The 12350-nt window shown below is 45.1% G+C and overlaps 1 protein-coding gene across 1 annotated transcript in view; it reads right to left on the bottom strand.

Annotated features, from left to right (window-relative positions):
• CPLANE1 (ciliogenesis and planar polarity effector 1) overlaps nt 1-12350 on the bottom strand; it is a 4248669-nt gene that overhangs the window by 1299636 nt on the left and 2936683 nt on the right. The gene's annotated exons all lie outside the window — the stretch shown is intronic.

The following is a 12350-nucleotide window of genomic DNA, read 5'->3' as shown; positions in this document are numbered from 1 at the left end:
CATACATATGAATGCAAAGGCTGGACAGCATGTAGAACACTGTACAGTCAAGAGGTGGGTCTGTGGAATAGTAGGACATGCCTTAGGATCAGTCTGTTAGAACATGCGAGACATATTAGCTATTACATGGACAAACGTTCTATAGCTGTTACTTTTCATACATTTCACCGTGGGGACTGTAGTGGGTTACAATATACTTTTCTGGAAAAGGTCTGTTTCCCAGTTTGATTGAACACTTAGAAACACTGTTATGTGAAGAATCAATTTACATTGTATCACTTGATACTGTATCCCCTAGGGGGTTAACTATGGAGTGTAATTGGAGGCTGTTTAAGAACATAAATAATTGTCAATTGCTTCCTGTATTTAAGGCAAATATGTTTTGTAATGTTGTAATACTTGACGGCAAAACACATTAAAACATTTTTGTGTATTGATGGCTGTCTGTTTGTTGTTTTACTATCTTCAGTAATTTTAGTTATATTGCTAAGAGGTCAGTGTATGTCTGGCCATTGTGTATGGCCTATCCTGAATTTGTAGCACTGTACTGTGTACTTATTAGTTGCACTGTGTAGGGGGGGGGCAGCAGATATCAGTGGCATGGGTCCCTTTGTATCATTACCAATGTGTTTACATGTCCATAGACGGGTCCCACAACTTCATCTGGTGTGGTCCAGAATTGTACTAAGGTGCTCTTGGCAGTGACAGTGCTGCAAGTTACTGACAACTAAATTATTACTGATTCCACAGTCTTCCTTTCCTACGATAAACCGAATGCGCTGCATGCTATGGCTCAAAACATCATAAAATAGTACAGCTCAGATGGCTTAGTGGTTATATGCTTTGATTATTGTGTACAGGTTCCTGGGTTCAAGACCTGCAAGGGCTGTATATTTTGTTGCAGGCCAGGTGAATATTACTTCCTTTACATAACATGCCTATATGTGCTGTCATTACAGTAGCAAGGGGTGTGAGTCTACTGGGTCTATGTTAAATCATCGAATGCTTAAAAAGGCAAACGATGATTTATCGAACCCATGTAAGCGAAAGCTTACAATCTCGAATGCTTAGGACAGCGATTTTTTCCATGTGGGTGTGAATGACCTGATACGTACCTCCCTGGACTATATGGAAACAGACATGCAGGAGCTCTCAGACTATGTAGCCCACATGGGTAAGAACTAGCCTTGAGCAGCCTCCTACCATCACCTAGAATGATACCACAGCACAAGCTGAAAACAAGTGATTTCAACAATTGGCTACATTTCAGTTATTTTAAGGGGATCCACTGTCTGTGTGCCTGGGATGACATGTTTGACAGACCGTGATCCTTTGCCAGAGATGGCCTGCATCTGTCACCCCTGGGTTTCCAGATACTGGCCAAGGCTCTTGCTACCCCTATAGTGGCTTTTTTAGGCAGTGCTCCAAAGACCACATTACTACTGTAACAGACAATATAACAAATGTAATCTGAGGATCATGCTGCTCAACACTAGAGGTCTACATTTCAAAATGCACTCGCTCAAAGCACTCCTTAAACTGGAGAACGTCGACATTTGTGCTGTAACAGGGAACTGGTTCAAAGCAGCAAGAAGCATACCTGCACTACCAGGCTATGGTATTTCTGGGGGCCGAAAGGTGTGGAATGAGTTAGAGCCTGGTAGTACAGGGGTGCTTTCTGCTGTCTTGAACCAGGTCTCTGTTACAGCACAAATGTTGATGTTCACCATTTTAAGGAGTGATTCGAGTGAGTGCATTTTGAGATTTAGTGTTGAGCAGCATGACTCTCAGATTGCATTTGTTTGTAGCTGTTATGGTAGCAATTTGGTCTTTGGAACACCGCCTACAAAAAGCACTATAGGGATAGCAAGAGCCGTGCCCAGTATCCAGAAGCCCAGGGTGACAGATGTAGGGCATCTCTGGCAAAGCTTCGAGGTCTGTCATTCATGTCATCCCAGGCAGACAGATACTGGATCTCCTTAGAATGACTATATACATATATATATGTGTATGCGTGTGTGTGTCTCTATGTTTCCATAAATATTTCAACACACACACACACACACACACATATATATATATATATATATATATATATATATATATATATATATAAGTATATAACATTCTACAAATATATCAAATTATTAGATAGATAGGTATAGATATATATGTATTTGGTTATATACAGATATGTCTATATACAACACATGAATGCTTCCACATAGGTTTCTCACTACTGCTGTATGCCTCTATTGCATGACATGTTTGAAAAAGCAAGAGCAATTCATACAGCTTACATGGTGCAGTGGTATGTTCTCTGACTGTAATGTACAGAGTCCTGGGTTCAAGACTTGTAACTGACTTTTTTTTCCATTAATGTTAAATAACTGGACTGCATGATATGTTGGGAAAAACATAATAAAATTCTACATGGCTTAGTGGTTAAGTGCTTTGACTATGGTGTATGGGCTCCTGGGTTAAACAGCTGGGATTGACAGTTTTATTTCCATTAATGTTAAATAACCAGACTGCATGATATGTTGGGAAAATCATCCAAATTCTATAGCTCACATGGCTTACTGATTAATTACTTTAACTATGGTGTACGGGCTCCTGGGTTCAAGACCTGGGACTGATATTTATTTTCCATTAATGGTTAATAACCAGAGTGCATATGTTAGGAAAAACATCATAATATTCTACAACTGAAATGGCTTAGTGGTTAAGTATTTTGACTATGGTGTATGGGGTCCTGGGTTCAAGACCCACAAGGGCTGTTTATTTTGTTGCTACACTTTAAACTTTATTGCAGAGGGGGAATAAAATGAAAAAAATATGTGTTTTGACTATTTTACTAGTGGTATGGACATTGCTTTCTGCACCATTATCTGTGTTGGGGGCTGTGTGAACATTGATAACATGATAGGGGCTTTGCATTACATTGTACTTGCACACATTCTGTGGAAAGCATCTAATGATGGGGGAACAAATAAGGACAGATTTTATATATTGCTCTTACATATTTGGGAATGTAGTGTGTGTGCTTTACTGTTTTCTTTTTTTTTTATCCATGGACACTAACAATAGTGTCCATGGACACACACTCTCGCTGCTGTTGATGTCTGTGCAGGGGGCATGTATATTGTGAGAGCTCTGCTCTCAAACACCCCCCCTCTGCTCGTACAGAGATCCGTGTCCATATAAGAGCTGAGCAGCATGCTTTCATTAATATTCAAAACGCGCTGCTGCTCTACATGGACACAAACCACTCTGTGCTGGAATAACGCTATTCGGACCTGGAGTTTCATGAATCAGTCATGTCATCTCAAGCAGGGAGATACTGGATCCCCTGAGAATGACACAAAACACGCAAGCCAATGTTGCAGTCAATCATCTGTTGATAGTACCACAGCATCATTCTGGGTGACGGAGGTATACTGGTTAGGGCTACTGTCACACCTGCATGGACCACATAATCAGAGAGTTCAACCATGTCTCCTGTCATGTAGTCCAGGGAGATATGTCCCAGGTCATTCACACCTACATGGATACAGAGTGATACTCATAATTGTTGTAGAGTGCCATGACTGGCTGTGTCATGTGTTGGATGCTGGCATGTGATAGATATTTGGCTGTTACCTGCTCCATATTCAACTTAATGAGTGGGATATGTGTGTCTCAGTAGTCAGTTACCCACAAGCACTGTATTGTGCAAGGTGGCAAGCTTTAGGAGCTTAGGTTGAGGGGCACACTGTGTAGGTTAAATAAGTGTCCATTGCCATGTGCCATGTTGTGGTGTCTGAGTGGGTGTCTATCTTGCTGCTCTGTGCTGTTTGGGTAAATATCCATTGAGTGCCTCTGTGAAGGTGGGTGTGTGGCTTTTCACTGTATGTCATGTCTGTCAAAGTGGGTGTCATGATGAGCTGTGTTCTACATGGTGTGGTGCAGGTGTTCGTCTTATCCTCTTGACATGCTAGTCCAGACTTTGCTGGAGAGTGCATATGTCCACAATGGGTGATATACAAGTAACTCCCACAGGTCTGAGTGTTTGGAGTTTATTGGGGAAGGTAGTTTGTGTACATGAGGTAGTTGCAACAGTGCCTCAGAATGGACAAGTGCACCAAGGTAAGGGGTGACAGCACAGAAAACTGCCCTGCAATCATGCCAGGAGGGGTGGAGTACTGGGGCTACTTCTGTGATGAACGAGTAATGCTGGCGCCTCCCAGCTATGCCACACTTATTGATACATTAACCTGGTGAAGTGCCAAGCCATAATGCCATTTGAAGTGCAAAACAGAAAGAACTAGCATGATGAACGGCAGGCAGACTTACTACCACCTGCAATAGTTTACCTCAGCTGTGCAGTTATCAGCAGCTTTGGCCATGTTAAGGTTCAGTAAGCTTTGCAGCGGATGCAGTAACTGCGAAACACTATAGTAGACATAACTAGATAGGCAGGAGTTCTAATCCCAATACTGGCAAGTGTGTGTGTGTGTGTGTGTGTGTGTGTGTGTGTGTGTGTGTGTGTGTGTGTGTGTGTGTGTGTGTGAGAGAGAGAAGCATGTACTGTGTGGGTTATACCATTTTGATTTGTGTACCACCCTGTAATTTTCTCATCACCCTATTTTACTAGGCCTGCTGATGTCATTCACCTTAGAAGTTACTTGGGATGAGGAGAAGTCATGTAAGCTTTGTGGCACGTCTGATAACTGAGTAACACTGTAGTAGAAATAACTAGACAGGTAGGGGTTCTATTCTCAGTACTGGCAACTGTGTGTGTGTGTGTGTGTGTGTGTGTGTGTGTGTGTGTGTGCGCGTGCGTGTGTCCCTTTGGCCAAAAACCATATCCTGTTTGGCTGATAGGATTTTGACTGGTGTACCATCCATAGGTTCACAGGTTCATAGGTCGGTACTAGCCTATCGGCCCAAGGGCCTACCTAAGCCTAGCCAACAAGGTTCCCTGGCTTACGCCACCCAAGAAAGTTATTTTCCTGTGCCACTGTCAAGGAGAGAGACAGAAGTGATCCCCAGGGGGTATTCCCTATTTCCCATCCACTCATCAAGATTTTTCTTGAAGAGTGCTAATGAAGAACTTTGCTCGACATAGATGGGTAGCCTGTTCCAGAGTATGGGAAGTCTCTGGGACAGGAATCTATCCCTCCAGCATGTCCCGTTTATTGTGGTGACAAGATTTAGATCCCTAGAGCATGTAGCTCGGAGGGATTGTGATTTCTATAAGTGTAGCATGTCCAACACCTCTGGGTTTGACGTAGCTTTATATGTTAGGCAGAGATCACCTTGGAGTAGGCGATATGCTACGGAGTAAACTGGAATTTTTTGAGACGGTCAGTGTAGGGCATTTGTTTGAGGCCAGTAATCTTTGTGAGGTACTTCTGTGGCCTTTCCAGCTGCTGCAGATGTCTTGTGAGGTACATTCTAAAAGGGGCATTGTACTAAAGTCTAATGAGTGTCGAGTAGATGGGAACAATGACCTCTTTTTTTCCTGGATGAGAAACCTTTTATGATGAGGTGTGCCACGTAGAAGGACTTCCTGACTACTGTGGCGATGTGACTATCAAAGGAGAGACTACTGTCCACCTGGTATCAAGGTCTCATCACAGATTCGGTGTTAAGTAGATTGCTGCCTATGTGGTAGTTCATGGGTACAGAGTTTTTACCAAAGGGGATGACACTGCACTTTTTGGCATTGAGCTTGAGGCCATGGCTCTGACACCGGGCATCTGTATCAGCGAGGCCCTTCTGTAGGATGTCCACATCATTTGGGGACTTGACTATGGCTCCTAGTTTACCACCTCCTGATGGCATTACCATATATAGTGTGGTAATGGCATCTGCCTCACATGCAGCATGTTAAACCACTATGCAGGCCATTCCAGTCCTCTGTAGAGATGTCTATGGGATATCCAGATGTTCAGGTTCACAGGTGTGTACTAGGCTAATGACCCTGGAGCCTTTACAAGCCTAGCCAGAGGATTACCCTGTCACTGTGCCACCTGACATTATTTTCCAGTGCCTCTGTGGAGTAGAGCCACTGCAGTGATCCCTGGGGTGAATTCTCTATTTCCCATCCATTCAGCAAGATTTCTCTTGAAGAGGGCCAGTGAGGTGCTCTGTTTGACATGTATGGGACATGTAGTCCATGGCATGGGCAGTGTCTGGGTTATGCACCTGTCCTTCTGGCATGTTCTGTTGATTGTGGTAATGAAGTTGAGGTCTCTGGAGCATGTGGTGCGGAGGGATTGAGATATCCTTGGATGTAGCATTCCTAACAGAGCTGGGTCAGACATGGCTTTGTAGGACTAGCAGAGATTGCCTCTAAGTAGGCGATATGAGACAGAGAATAGCTGGAGTGTTTTGAGACTGTCCATATATGACAACTGTTTCAGGCCTGGGATCATCTTTGTGAGGTATGTTTGCAGCCTCTGCATTTGTTGCAGGTGCCCATTGAGGTACATGCCAAATGGGACATTGCACCCGACAACTGGCCTAATGAGGGAAGGGTATGGGGAGACAGTGACCCCCCACTTCCTGGATGCAAAACCATGACTAATCAGATGTTCCACATAAAAGGACCGTAGGCCCACAGTGGCAATTTGGTGGTCCAAAGAGAGGTTGCTGTATAACTGTGTTTGCAGATCTCTTATAATGCCTTCTGTGTTCAGTGGACTACCATCGATGTGGGGATTTATGGGAACTCAGTTGTGTCCAAAGGCGATGCTGACATATCTCAGTCTCAGTGCAGCCTTTCTGCTGGATGTCAACATCACGTGGGTAGTTAATAATAGCTCCCAACATGCAATCATCTGCAAACTTTGTCAACCAGAGTACCCTTGTGATGGCCTGCACTTCAGAGAAGTAGTTACCAAACAGGGGAGGACCCGGGACCGAACACTGTGGGACCCCACTCGTGACTGGTCGTCAGTCTGACTTGGAATCAGCTTTCACACCGTGGGTATATGTGTGAGCCAGTTTGCAACCCACCGAGTGATATCAGGGTTGATGCCTACCTTAGTGGGTTTTCTATGATTCCAAAATAGGAAATGGAATCAAAAGCCTTGGCCAGATCAAGGTAGGCTGTATGACCACCTTGACATCTTCCACAGTTCTAATAACTGACTCAAAGAAGTTGAATAGGCATGATCTACCCTCCATAAAACCAAACTGTGTGGGATCCAGACTTTGGAGATTTCCTATATCCTTGCTTAGTATGTGATGATGATGTGTTCCATAGCTTTGCATATCAGACTCATCAGGCTAATGGAGTGATAGTTCCCAGAGTCTGTAGTTGCTCCTACTTTGTGGACAGGGATGATTGTAGCAGTGACCATTTGGTAGGGACAAAGCATGAGGTGTGGTGCCAGGTCACGCTGTAGTTCATGTACAACATAGCCAGGGATATTCTCAGGTCCCATAGAATATGTATTCCTGGCCTTGGCCAGTGCTATTTTAACCTGTGCAGCAGTAATACTGGGTGAATGGCAATCTACTGGTATTGTGATTGGTCCTTTGAGGGGGGTGAGAGGGGTCAGGTTGGTACTGAATCTGTCGTACAGTATATTGGCAATATCTGTTGGCTCGGTATAGGACGTACCATTGTGCAGTAGCTCTGAGCACATCTGGGTATTGGCGTGGAAATTATCCACATAACTATTGAAGGCCTTGTGTTTGTCTTTCCTATCCGCTGCAATTCTGTTTTCATAGGTAGCTTTAGAGGATATGATGACTGATCTCAACCTTTTGTTGAGGCCGATAAGGGAGTTGTTCCAGTCTTGGGACTTCACCTTTTTCTGCATCAGTTTATTTGTTCTGTTGTCGAGTTTGGGTATGGCAGGGGACCACCACATTGGCTTCCTGTTTTGGAGGACAACGTCTTGGATCTATTGGTCATGGCGAGATCTATACACATGTATATGTCCATACAGGGCATTGGTGTGTGATCTGGTGGTCATGCAACTATTCTCCATTTGCGTGGGTGCCACGAACTTAGCCACCTCTGTTTTAAGGAGCCCAAGGTTAGCTTTGCAGGTGTTTGTCATGGTGGTTACCTTTCCGGGGGGGGGGGAGGGATGTGGATTCCCAAGGTGATTGGTTTGTGGTTGGATCCACACCTCCGTATTTTGATGTGTGGACCCAACAAGGTCATGTATGTCACCATGTACATCAGGGAGAGTTGCATCCACCACCCTGAGTATTTATGTGTTGTGGCATTCACTATGTGCCTGTGCATCCATGACAGGCTGGAACATGCGTCTGATGACTCCTTCTGTGGCAGCATTCCTCCTGAAAGCACCCCTGTCCATCCGTCTGTGTGGTACCTTGCCTGCACTCTGGCTATGGCCAGTATCTACACTCAGACCTGCCAGAGTCACCACACTAGCCTGTTCAATGCCACCACCTGCCAACTGTCCATCATCTGTGGCCATTGGTGACGGGGTATGTGTGGGCATTATCACTGTGTGCAGTGATGGTGAGCACAAGAGTGGGATGCCAATTAATGGCACAGATTCAGCCCCTGACAACCTCACCTGTACCTCAGTATTCCTATCATTGGCAGAATCTGCAGAGTTACTGACATTGTTTCAAAAGGGGGGGAACACAAACCCCATCACCACCTGTGAGAGGAAGACAACATATGCACATTAATACCTGCACTTTGATGTTGGCTGGTACACACACACATACACACACACACACACACTTACAGGTGAGGTGGCACAAATCTGTTACACTGACCCCACATTACCCACATGGTGACGTGTATGACACACGGCTGTCAACATCATGCATTGCAGCCAGTTGTACATGTAACTGACAATACAGAGCTCTGGCATACATGATCAGTGTTAGTGCGTGATGGCCATTTACCAACACAGACTGCAGCCATGTACACATCATTGCTGTCCACCTATATAGCACAGTGGCAAGTACTACAGAACATACCTCACAACTGTATATATCCTCACAGGATGTGTAGAGGTCTGGCTCATATGTCTGCTCTATTTCTCATAACCCTGTTTCTCTCTGTGACATATGTGGGATGATTTGAGGAGTGACATCACTGATTAATGACATACATGTGAGTATCACATCTGCAAATGAGCAGTGAATGTATGGTCACACAATCCCTGTTACACCACCAGCCTTGTAAGCATACTGTGGATATGATAAGTGTACACAACCCTGTTAAAATGCCATGTTCTTGCACTATAGAGGATGAGACCACAATAATGCATTCAAATATGTCACCCACCTTCCATGTGACATACGACCTGTGCAATCCAACTGATAAACACATGTGATACGTGTAAAATATGATGACTGCACAATATGTTGATTGCATATGTGTGCACACTCTTTAAATGATAAGTTGCTGAAGCACCTTGTAAGTGGCTTACAACATTCACTCTTCTTGTGAAGGTGTCTATCAGCATGGCACATCCTGAGTTGGCATTATTTGGCCACTCTTCCATGCAAAGGTCACCCAACTCCATCAGAATGCAAGGGCAGCTCATGTGTACAGCTGTCATCAGGTCACAATGGGATTTTCTATCTGGTGTAGGTCTAGGCTCTGGCTGGGCCAATCCATACCATGTTTGTGTTCAGGTGGAGCCATTCTTGGCTAGCTTTGGATGTATGCTGCAGCTTTTTGTCATGTTGAAGACTGACACACCTCCTCATCCTCAGCGATCTTGCAGACACCTGATGGATTTTGGGCAGAAGTGGGTGTAGTTAGGAAATTTTCAGAATTCCTATCACCGTTACTACAGGCCCTGTTCTGTCTGTGGAACAGCACTCCCACAGCAGGCTGCTGCCACCAGTGTGATTCACATGGGGATCTTGGTGTTCAGGCTGTGAGAAGTGTTGCTTGTGCACCACACATACCTGTTGCTATTGTGGCTGTGAGGTCAATCCCAAGTCTCATTTCAACATAACCCATTTTTCACACCTGCCTTTGGGAGACATGATGTGCTGTACTGCAATTTGCATCCATCCCTGGCTGTTTTTGGTGTGTGGATATGCTTCAATCTTCTGACCCTACCCCATAGGCCAGAATATGCAGAATATGGGAGAGTGTTCTCACAGGCAGTACACAACACCAGTATTAGTAATGGGTGCCTGCAACTCCCTCGGTGTTGCTGTATGTCCCCTGGCAACCTCACTGGCCAGGTCTTGACATGTGATGTCATAATTTTTAGAGGGACATCAGGTTTTTGTCAAAAGCACTATTGTCCCATGTTCACTCCACCTTTTGACAACCGTCTCCACTGTGTTCCATGGTGTAAGCACTTTTGTGGTAATGATGTACCCCACTCTTGACTGATAGCTTTCAAATATGAGATCCCTTTGCTGTTTTGTACGCTGTCTGCAAGCCATGGTTGCTGCTGTTGCAGGCAACTGAGCATATGTCATGGTTATCCCACTTGGACAGCAGACTGTTATTTGGTGTTACAGTATCTTTACTTGATGGCTGGTGTGTACCCAAGCAGACTGTATGCTGTCAGTAAATCACAAGCTGCTGCGATAACATTCTTTGAAGGGTGTGCACAAATATGCATCCAGCATATTGTGAGGTTTGTGTTTGCCATATTTGGTGGCCAACAGATTATTTGTACAGGGGATTGCTCATGTCATAGGTCACATTGCAGTGTGGAAAAGATGAGTACTGACATATTGTGGTCTCAATTTGTATAGATATCACAAACACCTGGCATCTTAACAGGGGTGTGTACACTGTTTATATCCACTATATGACAGTAATGTTTCACACATGCCCATACCTTAGCCCGTTTGTCCACCCATTGTGTTGCTCTCTGTCCAGAAGTCTTGCACTGACAGGCAATGTGCCATGCTACAGGGATAATACATTCTCATCAGATAGGCCCCTGTGGTGACCACTGTGATGCACTGCAGTTGACCCCAACACAGGTGAACATGCACATAAAGCAATATGACTGAGTGACAGTTGTGTGCATGGTACACTGCATGGCCTTCACATGTCTGGGGCATTGGCAAACTACAACAGTACAATTGCATACTCACCCCCTGCAGGCTGATGTCCCACATGCAGGCAGGAGGGACCTAGGTAGTGGTGTGTGGGGAGTACGGTCAGCAGACCCATAAGTGACATTGGTACAGGATGGATGCAGCATTTGTGCACATGTATAGTACAAGCCCCAATACTACACAATTTGCTGTCCTTCACCATAGATGTGCACGTTTGTGCATTAGAAAACCCCATCCAAAACTGCAATCTCACCTGACACATGTATGTAGATACTCCACAATTACAAGTATGTGTACTACACTAGTCTAGTAATCTACACTGGGGCCTTACCTACACACTCCTCGTCCATTGTCTGGGTGCCAACCACCTGCAGTATGTGGGGGGGTCTGTAATCTGATGTACTGCGATGGTTGCCCCAAGGTACCCATAGAGCTCCTCGGTGGATGCCAGTGGGGCTGCAAGGCCAGGCCTATGCCTGTGGTTGTGCAGTCCCTGGTCACCGCAGCAGCCCGTGGCCAGGCATGGCATATGAGGTCACTTTCACGATGCCAGACCTACTTGTATGTACATGCGTGCAGGCCAGTATCCTTTAACATGTGGACAAGGTCGTCCCACAGGCCAGTCTTCTGCAGATGTTGCTGTCTCCTGCCAAACATTATGGCATGGTTGTGTAGCATGGCTTCTATGATTATATTTGTCTCAGCTGCTGAGAATATTGACCTTTGCTGATACGACATTGCACCTGGGAGACATAACAAGGGAGACGCATCACAGGACCACATACCTTTGGTAAACATATGTACAGAACCTGCACACAACTACACTGCATACCAGTAGCCACTACTCGTGACCACACCATACCTCTGTAACATATCAGCTCTGTATCTGCACACATTGCACTGCTGGCCTTGGGGTGTCATATTCCCCCCAATGACGCCTACTTAATTTCTTACTCCTGTACTCCTCATTCATGTCTGTGTGCGAGGGATGACATTGGCCATCTTCCATGTGGATATGGTGTGGATGGTGCCAAGCCTTGTTGTGACTATGGTGTGTAATGTTACTGGGTACACATGCCTGAGTTTATGTAGGATGCAGCAGGGATGTTATCAGGTGCCATCGATACCTATATTTGTTGTCTTTCAGTAGGCAATACGTATCTGCTCACTGGTGATGAGAGGAGGGGTGTGGGTGCTGTGCATATCCAGCTATAGTGCTGCTGAGCCAGGGGGTGATGTTTGCCCTAAACCTATCTGCAACAGGTTGCCTGTAGCTATGTTGTGTGTATATGTGGCCTGATTGGCCACCATTACAGGGTGGG

Source organism: Protopterus annectens, chromosome 1.part0 (genome assembly GCF_019279795.1).
Source record: "Protopterus annectens isolate FY-2018-M chromosome 1.part0, PAN1.0, whole genome shotgun sequence".
NCBI lineage: Eukaryota > Metazoa > Chordata > Ceratodontiformes > Protopteridae > Protopterus > Protopterus annectens.
The sequence above is the reverse complement of the archived record's forward strand: the minus strand, read 5'-3'. Positions and strand labels throughout refer to the sequence as shown.